A 26,945-nucleotide genomic window follows, 5' to 3' on the forward strand; every position below is an offset into this window, starting at 1 on the left:
GTTTGGTTAGCATTAACGTAAGTCATATGACTTAATTCACCCACAAAACGTTATTCAACTTTAACCTTTAAGTTAACGTTGACTGAACAGTAGTTGAACCTCGGCCCCCTGAGTGAGAGTCCTGAGTTTCCTTGACCCATCCATCCAACCAACCCAATCAACTCCTTACGTGGACTTTGTCGCTCTTTATACTATGACACAAGACTTCCTCCTTTGCTACTGTCATATGGCCACTAGAGGTCTTACAAAAAACTTAAGTATATATATAGGAGAATATTTAAGAGCCCTTTACAGGGTTCTTGTTCTAGCATTTCCAACAACCTATGTCAGCTTAATTAGCTAGCAATTTAACTTACAAATGATAAATTCAGTATGCTAGCCACAGTTTTCACAATTTAAAAGCCTGTTTTTGTCTAACAGTGACTTCAATTTTGAACCAGTTGTCTCAAAAATGTTGTCATTGTCATTATCATCAGCAATAACAACAACAGCAAAATAACAAATGGAGCCATTGATCACACTTGGAGAGCTGCAGGTCATGGGCTGCAGCTTTGCCTAATAGAGGCACTACATTAACTGGTGGTGAGTTTTGACAGATCCAATTAGAATGAGCTACATACCTCTGCCACTGCCCTGCCCTCCAAGCAACCCTCACACAAGCAACAATATGGTAGCATGGCATCCACACTGCTCCTGCTCACCCATTGTCTCACTAGTCCCTTTGGTTTACCATAAGTAGATGCAATAGCAATTAGCAACACTGTTCAAGCCTTCATCATGTTTCTGTTGTTTTTCTTGGCTTTAGATATTCTCATAAAACTAATCATACACTGCAGTGTATTACTAGGAAACGCATGTTTCCACGCTGAATACTTTTCATGCTGCCACCACACCCCCCTTTTTTTCCTTTTTCAAAATGTCTATTCCTGTCTTTGGTAAAGCGGCTTTTCTCTCGTCTATCCACAAATGTCCAAATGATAGGTTTTGTGTCTAAGCAGAAAAGGGAGTCATGCTTCACAAGATGGAGCACAGCAAAACATCTGACTCCTGCCAAGGAGGGGAAACAAAGCAGGCTCATTTCTGCAAAATCTATTCTTTTGTCCTCATCTGAGGCCTGCTTTCTTTGTGTACCCTTCACTTTCCCTCCAGTCGCAGGGCTCCCTCTCAATTATTCCTGAGAAACACCATACTTGTCAATCTTTTCCCCTTCAATAGCTAATGGTCTATCTATCTCCCTCTGCCCAACAGTCAAGCCAATTAATTTGATCAAGCTGTTGAAAGTAATTTCTAGTCGCAGCGGGAGGGCAGTGCCAGACTGACAGTGTTGACTCACTATATCCATTGTTAAAAGAGAAACAACACAGAGTAAACCAAGGTAAATTAGCCTGAATGGATCCAGAAGTAATTTTATATCTGGACCATTCAATTATGTTTTTGTGTTCATAATTTCCCTGTTATTTCTGCTCTATCAATGTTGTGCACATGTATGTGTACTTTTGCAGTCACCTTCAGTGCAAAACCTATGGAGGGGTGGCTTGAATCAATATATATTCTCAGCATGAATACTATTTGTGTAGAGGACAATTTGTGTAGAGAACAATTTGTCTATTTTCAGTTTTCATACCCGACCTGTATTCCTTACATTTTGTTGAAATGGATCAAGCCAACTTGAAAATGCTTTCCACTCTTCAGTCTTTATGGCAGCCAGCACACGCTGTCTGAACAGCTTTTCTTTGACTTTTTCTAAAGGAGACCTCAGAGAAAATATAATCTCTGTCGAAGTGCATTGAATGATGATGAGTTGTCCAAATACTGTTGAACAAGAATTGTGTGTGAATGATTTATTTTTTTTGCTGATGTGAGCTATCAAACCCCTCATGCGGGCCTTTGATGTAGCTCTCTATTGTCTTGTGGAGCTGCAGGAAATTGAAAGGGAAGATCAGGGGAGTGTTAGTGGAGGGTGGAGGATGGGAGTGACGCTCAGCACGTCAGGGTTTTCTGGGACATGGCACACGGAAATGAACTAGCCTTGCATGACCTGTGGGAGCTCACTCTCAAAAGTGTGAGAATACACAGGGCAGAGAAGCTAGAACAGTGGTTTTAGAAAACAAGAAAGATCAAATAAGTAATTTGTTTTATATTTGCTAAAAAGATTCAGGGCACAAATCTAGGTTTAATATTTCTGCAGCATCCTTAAAAGCCCACACCGCCTCCGCTGCATCCAAAGCTCTATTCTAATTCAGAGAAAACACTAAACCTTTGGAGAATTACACAAAAAAACACTCGCTCAGCCTTAAAAGAGCATTTGTCCCTCGAAAAAGAATAAGGTTTTAATGGAACCAGTGACTTGAAGATGGGTGAGAAACTTTTTCTGCAACACTGTAAGTGCTTCCTCCATGTCTGTCAATGGACACACGTTTTCATATTTCTTTCTGTGCTGATAAATTGAAATGACAGCACGAACCTGCTGTTTCAGGTTTGGGGGAGTACAAAGTGGTTTTAGGCAAGGTTAATAAGTCCATTTCTGCTCTTTTGTGAGTCCTGGAAAGTGGAATTAGCATTTGATTTCAACATGGCTGTTGCATTTTTTTATGAAATATATTTCAACATATCAACCATGATTCCAGTTATGATTAATAGAAGTTTACTTGTCCATTAGAGGCTATAAATACTGAAAATTACAAGTCACCCAGTGTTCCTCCTGTTGGTATTTCATTAGCCTATTTTCAAATGGATGAGATTTTGTATCTGTCCTAATAAATATTACTGCTTCTCCTGAAAACAAGCTTTTAATAACAACATATACAGGCATTTATTGTGAGCAGGACAACAACTACAGGAGTGGGAGCAGTTTCATATGGATTTATGTAGCTGAGCTTTTTCCTCATGAGTCGAGGTTGTTTAAATGGAGAACAAGAGGGAGATGAATACAGAGGACAATGGCAACAGTCTGTTATATGAAAATGACAGATAAGTAATGAAAGAGCACTGTTCATTTCCCCCCACCCCACTATTGTGCTCAGGTAATGTAGAGAAGGAGGTGGGAAGTGTGATGTGCAACGTAGCAGGTCAGACCCGGGAAAGTGGGTTTGCTCTGGCGGGAAATGGCTATTTACGTAGCTGAAAATGGAGTGGGCCTTTCTGACATTTTCATAGCCCTGCAGGCAAGAGTAACCTTCAGTAGAAAACAGAACGATTAAAGAAACGGGAGGGGCGAGATGGAAGGGGAGAGGCAGAGCGAGAGGTGGGGCAGAAAGTAGAAGAAATGATTGCATGGGAGAGTTAAAATGATTGGAAACTGAGTTCAGGAGAAGGGACGGGGAGGGGGAAATAAAGATGGACAGAAACAGACAATGATTTGGAGGTCATGCAGAGGTGTGAGAGGAGAATCACTGCCTTACACAGATTGACAGGTAGAAAATCAAGAAAATAAAGGAGGGTAATAGTAGACACCAACAGAATATTTGCATCTAATCTACGAGAATAAAGTTAAATAATAAACATATATTTTAGCCTTTTCCAACCAGCTTTACACCTTGTTGCACCTCTTAAGCACTGCTATCAAACCATGCCAATCACTCAACCTTGAAACACCTGAACTAATGTGACATGACAGAGAAATTAAGCATGTAGAAATCATAATTGCCACACACAACAGCTCAAGTTGACATGATGATGTGCACCATAAAGTGCCGTCCTCCCTATTATTGTCTTGTGTGACTGAATACAACCAGGTATCTCCATCAGTTACTTGTGTCACACTGTGTTACCTTGATTTTCAATCACAATTGCAGTCCAGGTTTGCGTATTTCTGTGGCACTAAAAATGAAGAAAGGGAAAAGAAATAAAATAAAACCATGTGATATAGAGGGTTTGTAGTTGTGGTCTAAAAGAATCAACTTGATGAATGGTATTCTATGACAAATTATCCATCTTTATATTTATATAGAGCCACACACTATATCAAAGGTACAGTATGTAATATGTCTAGTGACAAAAATGCAACTTAAGATCCGTAACTATGTTTTCAGTGGTGTATAAAGACCATACAGAATGTGAACCATTATGTTTTTATTACCTTAGAATGAGCCATTTCTATTTATATAACCTGGGGTCCCCCCTTACATGGACATCGCCATGTTGCGCCGGCATGTTTGTACAGTAGCTGAAAATGGACAAACAGCGCTACAGAGCGAGTTTTTTCCATAGACTATATATAAAAAGGTTTTGTCACTACATTCTTCTTCTGCTTCTTGTAGAATTCTGTCTCAACACTATGTTAAGTCGCAGTAACATCTGGTTTTACTGAATAATTATGTTATTATAACTTCTTAATATATCTACCTAAAGAAACCTGATTTCTTGACTGGCTACTCTCTGCTGTCTCTGAAGACGACACCTTTTGTCCTGTGACATCCACCATAGCTGTATTACACGCTTTGAAAGGTGGGGGGGTGAGTGGTAGACTAGTCAGTTGTTCAGTGTGTAAATGTTACACACTGAACCTTTAAATGACAGTTTAAAAGTAAAAGTTCTCTAAACCAGGTGCATTTGATATAGCTGCTGTTCTTAATCAGGGACATGAAGGTTAGTGTCCATCCTAGCATGAGTTGGAAAACAACAGGCTGTTTACACCTGGCATTAACATGCATCTTTGGTGATCCGATCACAAGTGGACAGATGTAAGTATAAAAGAGGCGGACATTTTTTCGAGAATCCTTTGGGTCACAGGATTCCTGTGGGATGGGAGTCAATATCACTATTTATCATGGGACTGGGGACGGACATGCACGAGAAATCCATTTTGCCAAATATTGTTGTGGCTTCTTGTTGTTGTTTGCACTTTACTTCTGCTCATGCAGAGGGTGTCAGTTTAGTAGGCAATCCTTTAATTTGGCCCAGGACACATTCACGTACACACTGCTAAAAGAAAGAATGGGTCTGAGTGACTAGAACTCAATGCATCCTCTATTCTTTCTGGGTGCATTTAAACTTGTAATCAGATCACCCAAGAAGGACCAAAGAGACTCCAGCCATGCTAGCAGCTCTGTGATGCTGTAGAGAGGCACAGTGGTGCTTTGAGCCAAATGCTAACATACTCACAATGACAATGATAACATGCTGATGTTAAGCAAGTACAATGTTTACCATGTTTTAGCGTGTTAGCATGCTAACCTTTGCTAATTAGCACAAAACATAAAATACAGCTGAAGCTGATCAGAATGCCATTAGTTATGTATTAAATTAAGTATCAAAGAGGTGGTATTATGCTCATTTTCAGGTTCATCTTATGTAGGGGTTGTACCAGAACAGGTTTACATGGTTTAATTTTCAAAAAACACCATATTTTTTTTTCATACTGCACATTGCTGCAGCTTCTCTTTTCAGCCTGTGTGTTGAACGCTTACTTTTAGCTGTGGAGTGATACATCTTGTCTCTAAATGATCTTTGTTGGGAGTTGCGCAGTTCCTAGTTAAGGATTACTAGTCAATCAGAAGCAGAGAAGGGCGGGTCAGTGAGAAGCCAGTAAACGTTTTCGATTCAGCTGTAGGCTACATGTTGCTGACCAGCTTGGCAATTTGCACTGGAGCAAGAGTTTCAGAGTGGTCAGTTATTAATCTGTAACAAAAGTATCTTTCATCCATAAAGTTTTAACTGAGCTCTGTCTCTACATCACAGTACTAACTTTATGTCCATTGACTGCCTGGAGGGTAGCTAGTGTTTAGAAGGGAGATGAGAGGTGTGTGCTGCAGCTCTGTGTTTTTCCACCGGTGGTTTTGAGGGGTCTCGGAGTAGCTGCTTGGCTAGCGTTATAGGAGGCGCATTTGCTTTCAAGAGAAACGGCTGGACTACAAACGCGCTGTTTTCAAGAAGTTCAGAGCAGAGTTTTCTGTAGGAGAAGGGAACTCCCTTTGGGCTGAAATTTGGGCTTTTTCAATTTGCAAACCTATTACATGCACAAAAAAGGTATATAACTCAATAAAGGAGAGGGAAAAAGCCAAAAAAGCATAATACCACCTCTTTAAGTTAAGTATTTGCTCATAAACCAAAGTACTAATTGAAATGTATGGTGATGTCTGTGCTAGAGGAAAAGTCAGAGGATCATAAACATCAGTAGGATTCGTCCTCGGGGGGACCATGAATGTCTGAACGAAATTTCATGCCATCCTGCTGGCATCGCCAGAAAAGCAGGGCAACACCCTGGGCAAGCTGCTTACCCATCACAGGACCAGCACATCTACAAATAAAAACTCACACTTACAGGCAGTTTAGAGTTCCCTCTTCAGTGGATCTGCATGTCTTCAGACTGTGGGAGAAAATCTAAGCACAAACCAATGCAAGCATGGAAAGACAGCAAAACACAATCAGGACATCAGAACAAAAATATTACAATTGAGCAAAATGTTTTGAATTGCAATTATAGCCAGCCTGTGGAAGACTCTTTGTGTGTTCTTTAGGCTTTCTATTTCCCACACCTTTCCTCTCCTGATATAATTGTGTGAATCCCTTAGTTTCCTGATGAAAATGTTACTACGTTGCTGGGAGAACTTATCAGGTAATCATCAGATTACAGACAGAATTCAGGTGAAACTGTGGGAGAAAATGAATGATTTCCATGTGCCTGTGGAGGGAAGGAGCCCGGATTGTATCAGTAGATGCAGCTAATAGACCTTGATTATGAACAGCCTCATTTCCTACAAATGACTCATTTGCTGAGGCATGCGGAGTGCTAGAATGTATAATCTTTCTTATGCACTGTCTTTCATTTCTAGCATAACAATGTAACCGTAATGAGAAACGTGGTAAAGACGCAAATGTATTCAACTTATCTATGCATTTTCTTTCCTATAAATCTGTCCCTCTGTCTCTGTCATGTAATTAAGTGAGGCTTGAGGTTCATGAGCTATGACTGTTTCATTACTTTTGAATAGACCAAGATGTGCTGGGGCAGGTGAGAATGAAATATCAATACAACCACTATTGCTCGAGCCTTTATTAATTTTATTCTACCATTCACTGCATTCTTCTCATTCAGGATCCTCCCAAGGCTATACAGGGACAGGAAATATTTTTACATGAACCATTTGGTGATTCACTCAATTCTGTTGAGACCAAGGTAACCAGGACTTTAGACTGGCAAACTATATATATACAAAATATAAAGAGTGACTATTTGTGAAGATGACTGCTGCACGTCACTTTGACAATTAATCCGGTTGAGACATGGTAGGTAATTATATATAATGTAAGTTCAAGAGAAGGAAAAAAAAGCTTCAGTCTCTACTAAGTGAAGTGTTTTTCTGGACTCGCATGGTCATTGTCAAGACCCTGAAGATGAGAGCTGTATTTAAACTATTATTCTTTGCAGACTTTGTACAATAAACTTTTAGAAGTTGCACATTGCATTTTACATAAAAAATATTGCTATGTGCAACCTCTAAAAAGTTTATATATATATATATATATATATATATATATGTATATGTGTGTGTGTGTGTGTGTATACGTGAATTTCCTGGTAAACTAACGGTGGTTCTACTCAGCTGCAGACTCTTCTGTGTAAAAGGTGTGGGAATAGGCAACATCTACTTGTTAATATGTATAGCTTTTGCTTCCTCCCTGTGGAATAGGGATCTGATAGTGTGTGGTGGTAGTGTGAGGCTAGGGAGGCTTTGTTCCCCTGCTGGTGCTGTGTCTCTCTAAGTGGGGAAAATGTTATGAAAGTCAAAAGCAGCACTCGGAGGTTAATTGCTAAGTTATAAATCACACAAGACAGTTAGGGGGTGCATATGGCTGCAGTTACTCAGGTTATAGGCAGAAAGACTCTCCTGCAGTACCACGAGTTTGTCATATAGTAACATAATATTAATATCCCAGTGACTTGTCACATTCCAGGAGAACAAATGGGATTGAAATGACTGAACCAATGAGTGCACATTCTGATTTGTCTTCAAAGATATAATCAAGTGACTTCAACTGCAGTCATACCAAAACATTGAGAAATTTGAGAAATGTGCTTATCACAAATTCTTCATCATCATATTTCTGAAAAAGTGGAAGTTGACAGAAACATTGAAAATGTGAAGCGTTTTGTATTAAAACCACCTCTTATTAGCAATAACTGATACATTGCCCTATAGTTATTCATATTGGGTGGCATTTTGTCCATGATGTCACTAAGGCAAGTTTTTCTTTTTATCCATAAAATCTATTTAATTTTACCCATAAAATCTATTTAATTGGGAAATTTTTAAAACTACTTTTAAATTAATCCTTTAATATATAAAACATCAATTGAACATTCAACTCTGAACATCAAATAAATAAAATGTGAATATAACAATGTGCTCTGACTGGAAATTATTTGGTATTTAATAAAATGCCACTGTTGGCCGTATCTGTCTTCTATCATTATAACTAACAATATTTAGATTCATCCATTTTAAAATGCTGCACTTCTCTCTTATCAAAGCAACAGTTTCCCCTCCCCATACCCCTCTCCATCTTTATCAGTGATTTGGCAACTGTCAGTCACATATGAATCTGTCCAACTGCAGGCATCTGAAAATTGAATGAGCCTGGATGAACACCTGAAGTCTGACTGACAGTGTCTGAGGTGCAGATTATCAAGCAATTTCTCTTCCAGGACGTCAATAAATGTCTGAGGAGCTTAATGCCATGTCTTCTCCACTGAAACTTGTTTGTTTTGACGCGTCTTTTCCTTATATGGGTCAGTATACTGCCTTCTCATCTGTACCAAACCTTTTGCCATTAATGAATTAATGGCCATCCAATCAACATAATTAGCTCTATGGTAATCTGCTGGACACTTCTAATTAAAAACAACGCCAAAGGCAAGTGTCCATGAATGGGACAGCAGCGTGCCTCTACTCTGGAGAAAGAGTAAACCACAACTCATGTTGCAGTGGGTTATGGGATTTTAAGAGGCCTCCCATTTCTTTTATACAGGTGCACATTAAATCCATGACTTATTTTCCTGGGAGCTTGCTGTCATTACAGTGCAGCAGCCAGGTATACAACCGTCACATTGAAGTGGCACTTTATACAAAACCATGAAAAATCACTATTGAGAAATGCCTTCATTCAGAAGATACTGGATTGCATGCGTAAAAAAATGCTCCTGGAGAGTTGCCAGTCTGTGAAAGCAATAATGTTTCATTATGAAGAGTAAAAATCCACCCTCAGACACTGTCAAAAGAAAGCACATAAATGATCCCAGAGTGGACTTCAACTTTAAGATGCATGTACTGATAAAATGAGCTCTGCAACTGGAGGTCACTTAAATTCCTTTTATACCAAAAGATAACAAAAAAATCTTCTTTTAGAGACAATGAAATGTATATCTACACATTTGTTTAATATAATCACACATTTATAGCCTTTTTAAAGCTACATATTGTCTTGGATAGAGACTTGTTATGGATGGTGAACATGAATGTATGTGAAAAGGAAAAGTCAAATCTAAATGGAATGGTGTTTTCATGCATCTTGTCAACCTGTTCTTTTTTTTTTTTTTTTTTTAACCTTACATTTCAATATTGCATTTTTCTTCATCACACATGCCACTTGCCACTTTGGCTGCCCTCGCGCTTAAGTAAATCATTTGCATGGAGTGCCATCGTTCCTTCACCCACCATCCTTTTGCTTTGCTCGTTTCCGACTCCACTCACTCTGGTCCATCAAAGGCTGCATATAAAGATGGGTTTTAAAGTTCATGTTGGATGGACACAGCTTGCCACTTTGGTTGCTGTGGATACCAGGTTGACGCATGGACAGGTTGTTGAGAACAGTGGGAGTGGGAGTTTGAGAGGCTGTAAAGGCCTGTCAAGATTTGTGGATTTTACTGTACAGTTGTACAGACCTAGTGGTGCTTTATGCACCAGGAGGAAAAATAATATGCATGCAGATGCAGAAGCTACAAGAAGAAGCAAGTCAAGAAAAAAGACATTTTATAATAAGAAATCAGTTTACCCTTTTTTGGTTTACAGAAGAGTTATTTACCTTTTTTTTAGTCTAAGATTAAAATGAATGTCAGGATTTTATAATATAAAAATTAAGTTAAGACTTTAAAGCAATAGTTTGACATTTTGAGAAATGCGCTTATTCACATAGTTTGCCACCACACATTACCACTCCTCACACCTCTTTAAGGTGAAATGACGCTACAGCCAGCAGTAGGTTAACTTAGATTAGCACAGTGGTTCTCAAACTCTTTCTCTTCCACACCCCCCTCAAGTCAAAAAAAGTTCATGCCCTCCGCAACTCCAGCAAAATCATTAACAATACAGTACAATACATAAACAAGATTCAGGTTAGCAAAATAGCTTTAGAGCACTTTGCCTTTGGACAGAGCCAAGCTAGCTGTTTCCCCCTGTTTCTGTGTATTAAGCTAAGTTTGCCGGCTGCTAGCTATGCTGTAGCTTCATATTTACCCTACAGACATGAGAATGGTACCGAAGTTCTCATCTAACACTTGGCAAAAAAGTGAAAAATGCATTTTCTAAAATGTCAAACCTTTTCTCTAAACAGACATAATTTATTGCTTCTCTTTTTAGGACTTCGGTTTAAATTAGAGGTTGTTGCCTGAAGACCACTGGACAAAGGTCACAGTTTACCCACCTCTTCATTTACCACTATAGACAGTCTATAATCAGCACTGTCAGCACTGAAAGGGCAAATTGCACCAACCGTGTGGTCTGGAACCTTATTAGGCAGGTGCATGCTGGCTTGATGGGGTGCAGGGTTTGGACAGTCACCAGTCAGATACCTCTTAAGGCTCTGAATCTGGCTTACATCCTACCCTTTAGCCATTACCAGGAGCTCTGTATGCAGGCAAAAAGGACTAGTGCTGGAGTTTGGGAAACTAAATAAAGAGTAAAATGAGAGAATGAGCCATGCCTCTGGCACATTTCATTATCACCACCATAGAAATGCATTAAATACATTAATGGAGTGAAGTCTTTTAAGGAATCTTAGTTGGAGGTGTTAATCGCTGGCTTTAGCGTAGAGAGACGACGGTGTTGTGTTACATTCACTGCAGCCCCCATGTTCTTGACTGTGGGTTATTTTTATGATCACTGCTTGTTTGAGTGCCAGCACATTTGCATGAAGAAGGACAGTTCTAGTGCGCATAAATAGGAGAGCCAAGAGTATCCATCACTTTACTGGTGACAACCTGTTCTTTGCATTTCTGTCATTAGTCACACTACTATAAAGGGGCCCAGCACACTATAATCAGGGCAATTGGCCTTTTTGTTAATCATGTCAGATTAAAATCAGTATGCAAGCCGATAGGAAAAAAGAATTTAATGGAACAAATGAACTATTAAAGGCCCTGAAGTTGGTGAGTATTTAAAGTACACCATCAGCAAACTCGGTATACTAAACAATGTTTTTCTTGGATGACAAGAACAAGACTGGCACTGGGGGATGTTTATTGTTCCTGCAGTAACTATTTTGGAGTCTGGGAAACTGAGAAGATCTGCAAGCATAAACACCGGATTGAGTATACTATACACTGTCTTTCGCATTTTTTATCGCAATTTTTTTTTTTTTACCAATAGTATTCGCTTTCAAGGCAGATCGCCATGCCACTACAGTATGGAGTGAAATGTTATGCTGTCAGTAATTATTAACAGTCTGTGAGGTGCTGCCACATGTATGGCCATCAAGAAACACAATTAATCAGTGGATTGATTTGTATTCTTATATGGTAAATAATTAACACTCACCAAATCCCATGGCTCAGTTTGTTGCAAATATTAGTGAAGCCATATTAGATTAAAGTGAATGTTTATGACATATACAAAAAAACATAAGTCCATAGCAAGTTTGGGGAGATAGAAAGAGAGAAAAAGAGACTTTGAAATATCAGTTTGGTCACCTTAAATGTCCTTTTAATGTAGATCTGGTTAAATGATCTATTTTGTCATTGTTAATTACAGTCTCAAGTGTAAAGAACAATTTAGATCTGCCATGTGTTAATGCGCTGCTGGCGTTATACCAGCGGGTCGTGAACTGGCCAGAGTCAAGCAATACTAATAAAAAGAGTGAAGACATCTGGCGATGTACTTCAAAATAAAACTCTATTTGATTTGTGTCTCTTGGGTTACAAAGTAAATTAGAAAATGGAACTAAAATAGGCCCATGTATGTAATTAATAGATGTTGAGCTATGTTGTAAAGTACTTATAATCACATGATGTCTACTTTAAAAGGGTTTGTCGCCATTTGCTAAAAATAGCCTGTTTTTAGGCCAAACATAGACTGAAAATTAACAAAAGAAGCTCAAACCCTTTTGAAAGGATTTTTTCATCTCAGATTGTCCATTCAGATTGACAGCTGTGAAATGTCAGCTGCTTTTCTACCCCTGCAAACCTACAGTCTATGGGTGCAAACACATTGACGCCTTTTATTGTTAAAAGACACTTCCGGCTCAGTTTCTATAACTGTGTCTGTCTTGACAAAACCGCTGCACTGGACAGCTCTGCTTTTTGCGTTGGCAGCCAGTCTGTACCAATCTGTTTCCACTGTTGCTGGGCACGGACGAGCCCCGGGAAAGTCGGAAACGGAACGCGACCGGTAAGACAAATCTCTTTGCCATCTTGTTCTATTGTCACACGTGAGAAAGAAGCCGTCTCTGCAAAAGTTTAGATTCGGCATTAATTGATCTTGATGCGATAGTGTCCCGTTTTGCTGGCTCCTGAAAGACTGGAGACAATTAAACGCTCTGTTGTAAAGTTTTATTTCGCTCATTGCTTTCGCTTGATCTGTGGATTAACTGCGCGTGTAGTCTCCATAAAGATTATGAATTTGAGAGGTTATGCGTAATTGCGCATCAGCAGCACCAGACGTCTAATTCTCTTTCTCCACACATTGTCATTAAACTGTTAATGAATAATGAAGAAAGATGTTACTGAACTAATATAGGCTAACAAATGAATGTAGGCTATATTAAAATAAAACCACAATATGTGTGACAGTAGAAGATCATTATAAAGCCTTGAAGTGTGGATGCTATGTGACATGGATTTGGGAAGTTTGTATATTGTAAAAAACAAAGCAAAAAAACAACTGAGGTTGGATGTCCTAAAACAACTATTTGGTTACTATATTCAGTCAGCTCCAGGTCGATATTGGCAAAATTTGCTTCATATGCACTCCATCCTGAGTACCCAATGGGTCCCATGATCATACTTTATAGTATTTTCCACTGAAAACTTATCTTCCTCGTGCACTTTCTTCTCTTTTGATAATAATACTTTTGTGTAATTATAGCAAATAAAATGTTCACTTTGCTATAAAAAGAAATTACTTTCTTTTTGATGCAAACTTAAAATATTGAATGTATTAATGAAACTGTGGTGACCTTATCAGAATATTAAGTGTTTGTCACCTTTGATCAGAAGATAACATTATGTTTCCTCTTAACACTCATTCAGTATTGCTTTGCATTGATAACCTTTTAAAATGTTTACATAACACTGTCCTGCTGATGGGCATAAAGCTGCATTTTATAACTGACTGCACATTCAGGGTTCATTGCTTTTTTTTGAAGTGGGCATAAATTTGACTTTGCATGTAAGATCCTGTGACATGAAGGATGTGTTTTCACATCAGATATGGTCTGCTGGGACCAATGAATGCTGATTTAACAGCTTTCTGCTCAGTGACTTCTTGAAGTTTGACATGTGTATTTAATCAGCACTAGCATTGTTCTGATGCATAAAAAATAAAATACGTGTTGTAATGCTTTTCAGAGAGAGAAGTGTATGTTGGTGTACAGTTGTTTGAATCAGTCAGTCTTCCTAAATCGAGCAGGGTCATTGCTGGATTGTATAGTATTTCCTACTGAACACCTTTTTTTGCTGCAACCTTAGCGCTCTGTAGTTGTTGTAACAAGTAAGAAGTCTGATAAATCAAGTGAAATATCACAGGGTTGATTTAGGGAAATTGTCATAGTGCGGCTGCTCTGTACAGACTTTATTTATGGACAGCACCTTTTAAATCTGGCTTCTCTTGCTGAATGACCCTCTTTGATAAATGCTGCAATCTGTCTTGCTGTTATGATAAAGTGTGCAATACGTTTCTCACCGTCAAGTGTGTGTTGCTGATTTCTTTTCTTTTTTTTGCTAGAGGGAGTTTGGCTCTTGAGAGCTTTTACCAAAATTAGAGGAGGTACAGCAAGAAGAGATGGTGTTTAATGGTACACATGTTTGGAAAAGGACTTTTGGTTTCAGGGACACAGCACAGTAATCATAGTTTGTGTGGACATAACTTTAAAAGTGCAAATTCCACTTGGAAAATGTTGCCATTGGTGTCAGTTGTTGGCTGTTACCTAAAACCACAGTAGTTAGGTTAAGCCAGCTACATTGTTATGGTGAACACAAATGAGAAGGCAAAGATGCAGTAACTTCCCTTTTCATTGAGATCCCCAGTTTGGAAGTATCACGGTTTCTCAGTAACTACACAGAGTAGCAGCTGAGATGAAAACAGCATTTTGACATTCTCCTAGTGCATGAAGTGCTTGAGTCTCGCTCTGATGTTCCCTCACATGTGCAAAATGTGAAATTGCTAATACTCGCACACTACACATATTTCCTTTTGCCGCTGACATTGACACACTGTACGTATGTCCTTTTTTCACTGAGCATATGCATTTTGTTATTTAAGTGCTCTAATTTTAGGTGCAAAACACATTAAACAAGCTTAACAGGCCTTTTCATTAGCAAGAACATGAATAGGACCAGTCGCCCATTTGTAAGGTTTGCAGTCACTAATTGGATTTACTGTTTACAAAAAAGGTAACCTTGCATGACTTTTGCCACCATGGGGGGGTGTTCAGACTGGGAAATTGGGTTACCTGGATTCAAATCTTGACAGCAGTGGTTTAATAGTTTTATTATTATACATAATCATTTCAGTATTTCTGTAAAATGTAATTTTTCAATAATATTGTGTTATGTTAATATTACGTATAATATTAATAAGTCTGAGTTGACTGTTTGTCTAAAGAACTATTTCAGTTCCCTTTTAGGAATGTGTGTGAGAAGTGTTGACACTAACAATTTTATATTTTGGAGAGTAGGTGATGGGCATTACGATGTCTTAACTACTTTGAGATGACTAGATGCACAAACTATAAGATATCATTCAGGACTTTGTGGAAGCAACAAATCTTTTTATAATTAACTTACTGTAAAAGTTGTATACATTTCAAGTTAAGTCAATTTAATAGTTCAATTGAGTTGACTTTGGACTAACTGGTACAAAGTGGCTCCAACAACACCAGATACAGTTGTAAGTTGTGTTTTTAAGTCAAACAAGCTTAAAATAATTTGCAGTGCCATGGTAGGAGTTAAATGTAGTGTTATGTTGAATTTGAAACACTGCATCCCTGTTATAGCATGAATTGTGGCCCATGAGACAGTGTTTAAGTTTTTCAAAATAAATGGAAATATAAATTTAAAAATACATGGTACTGTTACGGTACAAACTGCGAATTTTGAAAGCCTTTACACTTTGAGGGGATGTAGGTGGTGTGTGTTTTGGGAGTATTGCTTAGTTAATTGTTTCTTGTTGGCAGTGCTGACACAGAGTGGCAATAGACAAACAGCCTGTCTGTCACTATATGTTGTAGAGTTGGATATTTGTGTTAACTTCCACTTCAGGAAGCCAGTGGCAAAACATGCCCTGGAAAAATGCATTAAAGCGTTTTTATGCTCCCTGTAGTGCTCAACGTTGAAGACACGTATTCATCTCACAGGGTCATTTGAAAGAAAGTATTAATATTAGATGTGAAAGGGGTCACTCTGGGGATGCACTCCATTATTCTGTCCTCTTGGAGAATGGAGAGGATTAGTTCTTTTTTTGGAGTTGGTTATCTTCGATTTCTAATGTTACTTTGAAGAGATGATGGTGTGCACCCAATGAAGGGGGAAATGTAAACCTTGATTCCATGCATGGTCAGGTTACTAGAGACAACTGACAAGACTTTAGGCAGATTCGTGTGAAAAAAGTGGAGAGTGAAGAGAAAGTTTGAAGAAAGAAATAGGTGACAGCGCATCATTTGGGAACTTAGAAAGAGAAGTGTTCACATCCCAGCCCACATATGGGCATACATTTACATTTAGCTGATGCTTTTATCCAAATCAATTTACAATTGCTGTATATGTCAGAGGTTGCACGGAGCAACTAAGTGTCTTGCTTAGGGACACACTGGTGCATTGGGAATTGAACCTGGGTGTCTCACACATAAGGCACGTGTCTTATTCATTGCGCCATCGTCATCCCAAAGGCATAGAGGTGTGTAAACGGTTTCCAGCAGGCATAGTGTAAGAGTCTTCGTAGATGTAATGCTGTGTGATTTACATTGACATCCTCATTATGACCACATTGCATGGTGAAGCCTCTCTTTTTATATAGGCCTATATATACACACAAACACACTATTTTTTTTCATAATTTTGCAGTCAGCCAGTTCAAGTGGCCTCTCACCGTTTTGCTTTGACCTTCTTCTGATCCTCCTCCTTACTGCTGTTATCTATGGTATCATCACCTGCTGAGTCAAGGTGACCAGCCCGCTCACACCAAGCATCACACACAGCTGGAGCCAAGTCTGAATTTATACATTTTTGGATTTGTTGACGCCTCTTGTTCTCTCTCTCTCTTTCTCTCTCTCTGACCGCTACACTTGATTTCATCCTACCCTGAAAACAATCTATGAAAAGTTTTGCGCTAAAACTGTGACATACTTGCTTGTTGCTTTTCCCATTGCCAGTACAAACACACAGTTAATTCCCAATGAACTGGCACTGGAGGACATGGCCAGGCAGAGCAGCACCATCATATTAAAAGCTGTTATAGCTGATGGTTGTTAATGTTGTTTAAATTAAACATGCATTTAACATTTGTATGTGGATGGGCTTTCACACGGGTTCACAGTAAAATTGATTTGTCCATGCAGTATTTTATTTTGTTAAACATGTTGTTTGGTGGATGTTCAGGATAAATTAAAAAAAGTCACAATTATTCAGATGCTGTAATGACTTTAACAAGCAAGCTTGATAGATTATAAATTCCCTTGCCACCCTCAAGGGGTTATGTGAGTAGTGACAGGGTAAATAACAAGCTGTGTGGAGCTTTGCATGACAGGTAAAATGAAAAGGGGAAATCTCTATAAAAAAGATATGGACGCTGGCACTTCTAGCCATACTGTGTCTCTCTCCCTGAAGGGGTGACTTCCAACCCTGAGCCCCTCAGCTGGCCTGGGTCAGTGCCGTGTGTAAGGCTGGAGGTGTCATACATAGTATGGGTGGACTGTGTGGGGGTCAGGGATTCTGACAGCTGCTCGGAGCCTGCCTCAGGGCACGCAGGCTGCCCTTTCCCCGTTGCGAGCCCCCTCCCTCACCCAGCAGAGTGGCATGCCCGACTGGAGGTGCACAGCCCGGGGATAGACTCAGCAGAGGCTGCCTGCTCCTCAGCGGGGAGCTGGAGAAGTGACACTGCTGACCCTGGTTTAGGTTTCACTTTCGTCCTCTCTATGTAATTCCCCCTCCCATCCTCTCATGACTTCTTTTTCACCTCGATCTCCCCTCTAAGCCCTGTGTGCCCAAACAGGAGGTGATCTGGCAGTGAGAACTTAGAGCATAGTCGAATAGGGGGGAATGGCAGTTTGGAGGAGGACTCAGGTTTATTTAGTGTACAGTGGTAGCAAAGGGCAGCTCTGCTTCAATGGCACATTCAGCGCTTGCGTTGAGCTTCATTTGATCTCATTTTGATTCGTTGTTATGAAATCATCCTCATTAACGGAAAGCACCCAAAGTCTGCCTCACTGCCATGAGCCACAGCTACTTACACACTCTCACTCGCACATGTGTAACGACTCACACTGACAGTGGCCCCAGTGTTTGAGCTGCACATTCATTTACACAAACACATGCGCACACACACAGTGGTGCGTTTATGCTGCTGACGAATGACGGTGCTCTGGGGTTAAACACTGGCTCAGTGTGTTCGGGCAGGTAAACCTCCTCAACCACTCCGCACAACAACAAACTCTAAATAGACCACTTGTTTGGGTGCAACTGCACTGACCAGGAAGGGTGGCAGCTAAAATAATTTGATCAGAAACATGCTGTTAGATTATGCTGTCATGAATATGCAGATACTGTGTGCAGTGCTCTGTGTATGTGTGTGGTATCTGGTCTCTTTTACATTTATTTATGTAGGTATGGTTTGATGCATGGCTTTTTTCAACAACGCCCTGCTTCACATATACTCATTCATTCAGTTACTTACACTCACACCTGGCTGCCCAGCACAACCACAGTCATTCAGTGGAGCTGGGACTATCATGGGTTAATTGCCTTGCTCAAGGGCATACTAGTGATCAATATTGACAGAAGGGAGAGTATTACTCATTTGCTTTCATGGTTTCTCAAGATAATTTATCACTGAAAGGAGTAGTTTCTCAGTCTTGATGGTGTGTTGAACTCACTGTCCTCCAGGGTTTCCATAACAATATTCATGTAGGCAATTCATATGGTAGGTTTTGAAAGAAGGTTCTAGGACTTTTCTCAGAGCCTTTAATGTGAAATCCCAGGCAGTGCTACAGTGACAAATAATACACTCACTCATCACAGGCTGTTGTTTGTTTGCTTAAATCTGAATGAATGAAATGCATTAAGTAAAATATATTTAGCTACCAGGGATTATACTGAGGCTAAATTTCAGAATCACCCACGCACTCTAAAAGCTTTTGAATGATGATGTGCTTTTTAGCACAATTTGCCCTTATTTTGCTTTGGCCTACACATTATCTAGTATTTTTGCTGTAGTGAAGAGCTACAGTAGTTTAGTTTAGTTTCCTGCTGTCTTGTCCATTTCTACACTCTGAAATATGTCTTTAATCTCACTGAAAGTATATAGATAAAGCTTGGAATAAAAAAACATTGTGGCCTAAATGTTTGAGTGGTGAAGATGGTCTCTCAGAAAATACCAAGATCTCAAAAGACAGCAGAACGAAGACATTTTGCTGTCATCGCTGTCCCCCAAACGTGAAGTAGTAGCAAATAATGAATATGTAACACTGGCAGCCATCAGGTAAGACTAGCACCCCGCAGATATTTGGATCAGCTATGTGTCATCTATTTCACATTCAGCTATCAGGGGATTGCGGTAAACTTGTAACTTTCTGTACTTGTGAGTCTCGTTGTTCCATCACAGTAACAATTTTGGTCCCAGTGTTGGTTGAAAGCTAAGAGCCCTTTTTTCCTCTAAATGTTAACAGCTCCTATTCTCAAGTATTCGCTCTAAAAACAAGTAATTAACAAGTTAGAAGAGCTTGTTGTTTCGCAGAAGTGCTTCATAGCTATGTCAATAAAGCGAACGTGTGATTATCTGAACAGTCACACATGTCTTGCACTTGACCTGAGTATTCTTGAAGTGAGCTCAGGAAAGGATGATGCCTAACAAATCTGTTACACTGCTTCTCCAACAGTTGAACTCTTTTTAGTGCTCCAGCTAATCTAACTCTATACACTGGCGAGTGTGCGTGAATGAGTGACATAGTTTCTGTGGATTGTCTTGTCTGTGACTTACATTCACACACACTCATACTTTGGAAGCAGCATCTGTTTTATCTCCTGCACAGCAAATAGCTCCTCTCCTGCCTCCCACAGCTCCAGATATCAGCTATCAGAGTCATTACAGCCCGCAGGAGGTGGTACCAAAGCTTCCTCCATGCCACCACCCCCCACCTCCATCTCTCATTGATCAGGCTGGAAAGACATCTAATCCATGCTGATCACAGTAACTCCAGTGTCTGGAGGGCTGGATCTGAGGCATACGCTCTTGTTTTACTGTGTTTCTTATCGAACCATGCTGGCTGTGAGGAGAGGAGGCTGGATATCGATGGGTATGGCTCAGGTCACCCCATATAGCCTGAGCGTTGGTGATCCTGGCGATGGGATTGTGATGCCACTATTGACGTAGCAGCTGACTCAGAATTGCTCATATCGTCCAGCTGCCTTTTTAATACAGGTCTACCATCTCCTCACAATGAACTGGGGCTTAGAAAAGCTATCAGTGGTGGCCTAGCCTTTGATTGAAAGTCAGATTATCACCCTCTTACCATATGTGGGCTAAGCAGCTCTAGGAAACTGAGCTTGTTTATTCTTTGAACAGTCTCAGTATGCTTTCACAGTTTTCATTTAGTGTCATCTATGGGTACTTTTTTCCAGCGCTATCTTCCTCTGCCTTCCTCCTTTTATAGCTGAGGTGTTTTTGTTGTTACACGAGTGTGTGTGGGTGATGTGCCCTCGCACTCTGCTTGGGGCCTCTTATCATCTGTGTCAAACTGGTGGGCTGAGACTGGGTGAAGAAAGCAAGGCCAGATTTCTACTCTTCAAGATCCCACATTAACTCTACTTCTTCCCGTTTAAAATCCCTCTTTGCCCTGCAGCAGCAGCCGAGACTTCAGCTCTTAACTCACACAGCTGACGCACACATCGACTCACTGATCCACTAAATCACTGCTGTTAACTGCATTGATTCACTGTTTCTCTCTCCATTTCTTACCTGTTTGGCGAGTTAGTGCTTCTACAGTAAATCTGGCATATCCTGAATTTTCTTAGCTTCACTCTTTTTGTTTGCCAGTCTCAGTTTTAAACAAAGCTCTACTCTGTGAATGAGGCAGCAAAAGCTGAACTCGCAAAGAGCTCCCCTTGAACATTAGTTAGCAGCTTGACTTTATCTCCAAAGCTCAGTTCAGGCCATCACAAACTCGTACTGGCCTGACAGACCCTATAATTGAACCATATATTTTTTTGCTCTCAGTGAAAAGAAGAAGGAGCATCTTTCAGTTCTCCGCTCCTGGGAGTGTTTCTGCTGACAAAACAGGGGCTGCTGGGGTTGGGTCAACAATCGTAATGACACTGCTGTCAGAGTGGGGCAGAGCGAAAGATAAAGAGAGTGGATGAATGGATGCACATGCTCTCTAGAAGAGCCACACATAGCCAAACCTTGGGGAGAGAGAGAGGAAGAAAAGGTAAGTGTACATACTGACTTTAAAAGGCTTCCTGTAACAACAATTTTGTATTAAAAATGTGTTCATATAGCCCCCCCTCTGCTTTGCACTAATAACTGTCTACTGCACTGTTGGACAATGCTTAATACAACCATTCTATTTAAAATGATGTAGCCTAGTACGAGAATGGATTTGAACAGAAATTTATTTAAGATGTTTCACTCAAACCCTCTTAGCAAATCTTAATTAAGTTTTGGCTGAATTATGCTTTGTTTTATGTAACATCTACAATATCTTTACACAACATACTGTATATTGTATGCACTTTTGACTCATAGTACAAGTTTTGTATTCTTTCCAGTTGTTAAAGTTGACAGACATACAGAATAATGAACAAAGTTTAGAGGAACCTGAGGGGAGCTTATTGTTTCGTAAGTCTCCCAGTAGTACGAACACGGTGGTACAGGATCTGCAGCCCAGTGACGCCTCAGTGACTCTGTTCTAAGAAACGAGACAAGAATCAAAACAAGACAATCTTCTTCTTCAAAGCCAAATTGAACCACAAAAGTCTGTGGTAAATCAATACCTAGATCACTATAGTGAAAGAGAACACACTCCTCCTGGGCTCTGCTAATGTTTTTTGATGCACTTTTACCCTCATGTGTAGAGTATACACACATTCTTGCAGACATTTGGACTTCTGTGGCGCATGAATATTGCTGGGTTTTCATCCATGTGAATGTGATGTAATGAATTAAAATAGATCCCAGGTAGTAAAAATTAGATGGTAAAAATGTCCATATCTATCTTACATACATGTATTTCCTGTGCGATATTGGTAAATTACAGTGTTTTATTTAAACCTTCCTCAGGGTTATTTAAGTGAACACAGACCTTTATATAGGGCTGATCCCTGACATATAATCTGGTCTGGTTAGTCACAGGTTTGACAGATCCATTAAACCTCACACAAATATAGCATTCAATATTTCTAAGTAGCCTGATGCATAAATGCAAACTGACAATATAACAAAATATTAAAAAAATGACACATTAAATATTATGTTAAATGTATAACATTTTATTTATAAAAAATGAAATATTACTTATTCATATATTCCAATACTTTCAGGCTCAAGAACAAGTACATTAAATACACACCCCACCTGTGTATGGACAGCAGAGATACTTATTTATTTAAATACAATACAGTAAATGCCATCTGAAGACGTCCCTGTTTTATTATTATATATGATGTTTCAGGATTAATATTACTGTTGAATTAATGTGTATGTTGCATTTGACTGCTGTAAATGTTAAAGGTTGTGCTAATTTTAACTACGTCATTTGCTGTTGGGTAGTTCAATCTACAGCAGTTCAATGTATATGCATGCTTTGTGACGATGCCTTTTCCAGCTAATCAGAGCGGGATTTTAAATACAGTAGTTTATTTACCTTTATGAAGTGAAATAATTCTCAGCCCATAAAGGAACACTTTAACACACAGTTTCAAACTCAATATCACCATTTGTGGTGAAAAATGGTTTTCACTAGACAGAAAAGGAAATTGTAATCTGAAGGTTAACTAAAGTTGTCAGATAAATGTAGTGGAGTAAAAAGTACAACATTTCCATCTGAGACGTAGTGGAATAGAAGTCTAAAGTTGCATACAATTGAAACACTCACACAATTTGATTTTAAATACCAGTACCTTGAATTTGTACTAGTACATAAAGTAGTTAAATAAATGTACTTCATTACATTCCCTCACTTCATCCTGTTAAGTAGATTTGCATAACTCCAGCTGATGTAAACACACAGTAGTTTACAAACTATTTAGGAATACGTTTGGTTTGGAAGCCAATGCATTGAATGTGGCATATTTTGACTATTCACTGTAACCCTACAGTATATTGCCAAGCACTAAAATTTCAGAAGAATAAAATTAACTTGCCTCATGCCAATCAATTCTCCTCAGGCATTTTTCTGCATTGTAGCAGGATAGCCATTTTGAGCATACAGCAGGGGTATTTCACAAGTTTGCTTAAAATCCTCTTGACAGCAAGTTGGGAACATGTAACGAGTGCAAAGAATTTGTGTAATATTCCTAACACTGCGCCCAGTCATTGCCTCTGCTGGATCTTGACAGCCTGCCCACTTCATAGCCTGTATCAAGGTACTCCTCCTTCACTGTAAACTTTTCTGTGGCACATGAACAGACAGGCATCCTCGGGCCCAGGCTCACATCTAACCCCAAAAGCACACAGTAAAAGCTGCCTGCAGGGAGTCTGACCCCTTAAAATGTACGGAAAACACAGAGAGCAGCCCTGTTCCCCCCTCTGGCCTGGGACATGGGCACACTGGAGCCTTCAGAGGGATGAAGGCAGAAATACAGGATTGGTGGGAAGGAAACACATTGGAGCTTTGTATTTCTGTATTTAACTTCCTCCTCCACCTCCCTCTGGCACAGCCCCTCTCTAAACCACCCCATTTCCCTCCTGTCCACACATACGCCTTTGAGACACCTAGCCCTAGAGTTGCCTCTGATTTAGGCGGTTGCTATATCTCCTGCTTTTTTGCCTGTTTTCCTTGTCTGCTCTGTGATCTCCAAAGCCCAGAAGCTCCAGCAAAGTTGATCCAACTTCATCAGCACCAGTGAGCCCAAATCTTTGTAACAGTGTGGACATACAGAGCTTTATGCCAGAGAGAGAGAAGAGTGAGTGAGAATTGAGAGGAAGACTGTCTTTCAAAGAGAGGAGTAATAGGCCTTAAGGGCACTTCTCAGCTCCTATGTAAGCCTGCTAGCCATTGCTTTTCTACATGCCTAGAGAGGTGTTACATAAATGACAGAATATCCTCGATGGCCACTTCTTGTTGCACTAAAAGCCTTCTCCCAGGTTGGTGTTTATGTTACTGACTTTACTTAGTGTTGAAGTGCCTGAATGATGAGCAGCTAGCCTAGAAACTAAGGAGTGGCTCTGACCTTGGCCCACTTCAGGGAAACGCTCTGGTTTCTGACTAATAAAGTATGCCCTATTCTCTCTCTCACAACATGCACTCAAAATAGCTCTGGCATGCCCCATTAAGCAGCATTTTAATTGTTAACATGGCATACTCTGTCCTTGGCACACATTAACTACTTAATTTAAATGTCAATTGCAATTAAAGGAGGACAGTGGAGACGTTAGATTTAACCAGGAAAAAGTGCGGTGCTGCAACCACAATCACCATTATTGGCTTGTAAGGAAGTGCAACCTCAAACATTAACAGTAATTTGGTTCTCACCTGATGACGCATCACTCCGGGGATCCAACTGTGATATAGAGTAATAAAGGGGAACTCCACTGTTTTTACACTTCAAGATCCGTTTACTAGTCATTGGAGTATACTGGAGTACTACTCAGCCTGTACAACAATTGTGGAGGCTCTGGAGGAGCTTTGTTGTTTATTTTACCCCCCAAAAAGTCCCTGCTCGGGGGTAGTACTTTCCAAAGTACCGGTACTTTGGGGGCGGGGGGGGGTTCCCTTGTAGTGAAATTCTGAATGTGCGAGTAGAGGCTACTGGCTTTAACTGGAGAATGTCGGTTGATTTTCTACGACTGCTCCTCTCTTTTCCACCGTTGTTTGTGTGTTTATAGTGAACAGCTGATGGAGCTATGCTAAATAATGGGTCCAGAGTTGTTGTTTTAAGTTTTCATCAGTCAGGTTTTTACACACAAACGTGAGTCTGGCCAGCTGATCAGCTGGAAATGTTTTAATAACCTTAAAACAAACTGTCGCAATTTTATTTTTGTGTTGCTTTCCCTGTGCTGGAGGTATTTTAAGAACTTGATGGTTTTATCCAGTTTGTTATCCACACATATGTCTCGCCGATGTCCGCCTGAGATCGTATGTTGGCATTAAATGTATTACTTGTAAACAGCAGCCAGCGTGCAGCAGTGTATTAACAGTGAACATCTGGTAGAGTTAGGCTAAATACTGGGTCCGAAGTTGTTGTTTAAAATTTTCATCAGTCAAAGTTTTTACACAGAGCTGAAGTCAGTCTTCTCTCCAAAACAAGTGGAACAGCTGATTACAACAGGTATAAAGCTCATTTATACTCTCCTCTGACGCCCAGGCGGACACAGATGTGAGTCCTGCAGCTGACCTGCTACTTGTCAGCTGAAAATGTTGTAATAACCTTCCAATCTGTCGCAGTTTTGCTTTCTTTGTGCTGGAGTTATTTTAAGAACTTGATGGCTTTCTCCAGTTTGTTATTAAATGTGTAACAAACTTTATCGTGTGTCTCTTCATTATACTCCCACACAAAAAAAGCTGGTTTTAATGGTGAAGCAAAGCCTATATTTTTTCATTATATTCCAATCAAATCTGATGTTCATTTATAAATTTTGCTCATGGATAGTAGTTACAAATAATGATGCCTGTGCATCGCTTTGTACAGCGTATAGGCTTACAGCCTACGTCAGCTGGTTAATTTGCCTTATCTTCAGAGGTCTTTAGACCACGGTGGAAATGCACACAACAGTGGGTTGAAGGAACCTTATATTTGGTCGAAAATCGTCTATACTCGAAAGCAAGGTGAAAAGCCGCCTATCATAGGCCCCATCCACACTACTTCATTTTCGTTTTAAAACGGAGACCTTTTGCTACGTCCAGAATAAAACGGCTAAAACGAAAGCCTAAAACTGAGAAGTTTGGAAACTCTGCAAAGTTTTTTGTTTTGAAACTACATAGATCGTTCTAGTGAAGACGAGCAAACTCTAGAAACGATGACGCAGATGCTCACGTTTGGCTCTGTCTTATAAGTCATGCAAAGCAGAAACATAGTACTACTGAGAGTTTTTGATTTGGTATTTTTATTAAAATATTCTGTACTGTGCAAAGAACACTTACAGCCTACACTTGTACTGTGCATGTTGCCGTTTACTTTGCAACGACTCCCAGTCTGTTTCGTGCCGCTATAGCCACTTTTAACTCCCGTGTTACATCAATCCCAGCTCGTTATTGACCCAAGAAAAAAATAAATCTGGTGCGTTATCGTCTGCATTACTTTATTCTTTCACCAAATCTTCTGTAACTACGGAAGAGGGAGACCATCTGCTTTATGTTTACACCGGCATACGCATGGCCAGTGTACCTGAACAGCCACTGCATGTGCGTTTTAGTATAGACGGAGATCAACTCTGATACGCAGTTAAAACGCTGTTGTGGACGGAGATTGTATTAATTTTAATTCTCCGTTTCTAAACTAAAACAGAGTAGTGTACGTGGGGCCATAGAGAGGGTTGAGAAAGGATAAATAGTGCACTAGGCTGTTAACACAAAACATTTCTGAAGTAGTTGTGTAGCGTTATCGCTCCCCGGCATGGCTTTTCTCCCTCATGGGGGGGGGGCGTAGCTCTCCCCGGGACATGTGGTCAGGGGTCCTTTGCACATTAGGGAGTCGCAGGGTGCCCTGGCTACTGGGGGTGGGGGTCTCTGGGTACAACACAGCGCGGGTCGGTCTGGTTGCGGTTCGGAGGGCTGCGATGCTGGGCTTTAGTCCATGGGAGGCATTTCTTGGTTGGCTGGGGGGGACTAGTTTTGTGTCCCTGGTTTGCCTCGTTGGCCTCAGATCCGTGCTCCCCTGTTTCTCTGTCGGCCGGTTGTCAGACTCCTATGGAGATTGAGGTATAAAGTTAGTTTTCCGGATGTACAGGGTGTGTGCGGGGCGGAGTTGTGCTCCAGGTTTGTTCTGGGCGTGTGCCTGGTTTTCTCGGGCCTTGACGGGTGGGTGGGTTGGCGGTGACATGCTGGGCTACTTGATTTTGCATGGCGGCCGGAGGGCGTGCTGTGCATGGGGGATGTTGGGCTGGCGCTGGTGGCCTCCGCTTTTCCGGCAGTTGGCGGGGCAGCGG

At 40.3% G+C, this 26,945-nt stretch overlaps 1 protein-coding gene across 3 annotated transcripts in view; it reads left to right on the top strand.

The window, feature by feature from the left end:
• Positions 1 to 26,945, top strand: part of znf385c (zinc finger protein 385C) — a 159,465-nt gene that overhangs the window by 8,436 nt on the left and 124,084 nt on the right. The window contains exon 1 of one of the 3 annotated variants that reach the window (XM_038704605.1): positions 12,530 to 12,602. The exons of the other annotated variants lie outside the window; for them this stretch is intronic. The gene's annotated coding sequence lies outside the window, so the exon portion shown is untranslated. Of the gene's footprint in view, positions 1 to 12,529; positions 12,603 to 26,945 lie in introns of those variants that run through there. 3 annotated transcript variants of the gene reach the window in all.

The sequence above is a fragment of the Micropterus salmoides genome, unplaced genomic scaffold, assembly GCF_014851395.1.
Source record: "Micropterus salmoides isolate LMB-PRFRI ecotype aquatic unplaced genomic scaffold, ASM1485139v1 Ms_hic_scaffold_10, whole genome shotgun sequence".
Lineage (NCBI taxonomy): Eukaryota > Metazoa > Chordata > Actinopteri > Centrarchiformes > Centrarchidae > Micropterus > Micropterus salmoides.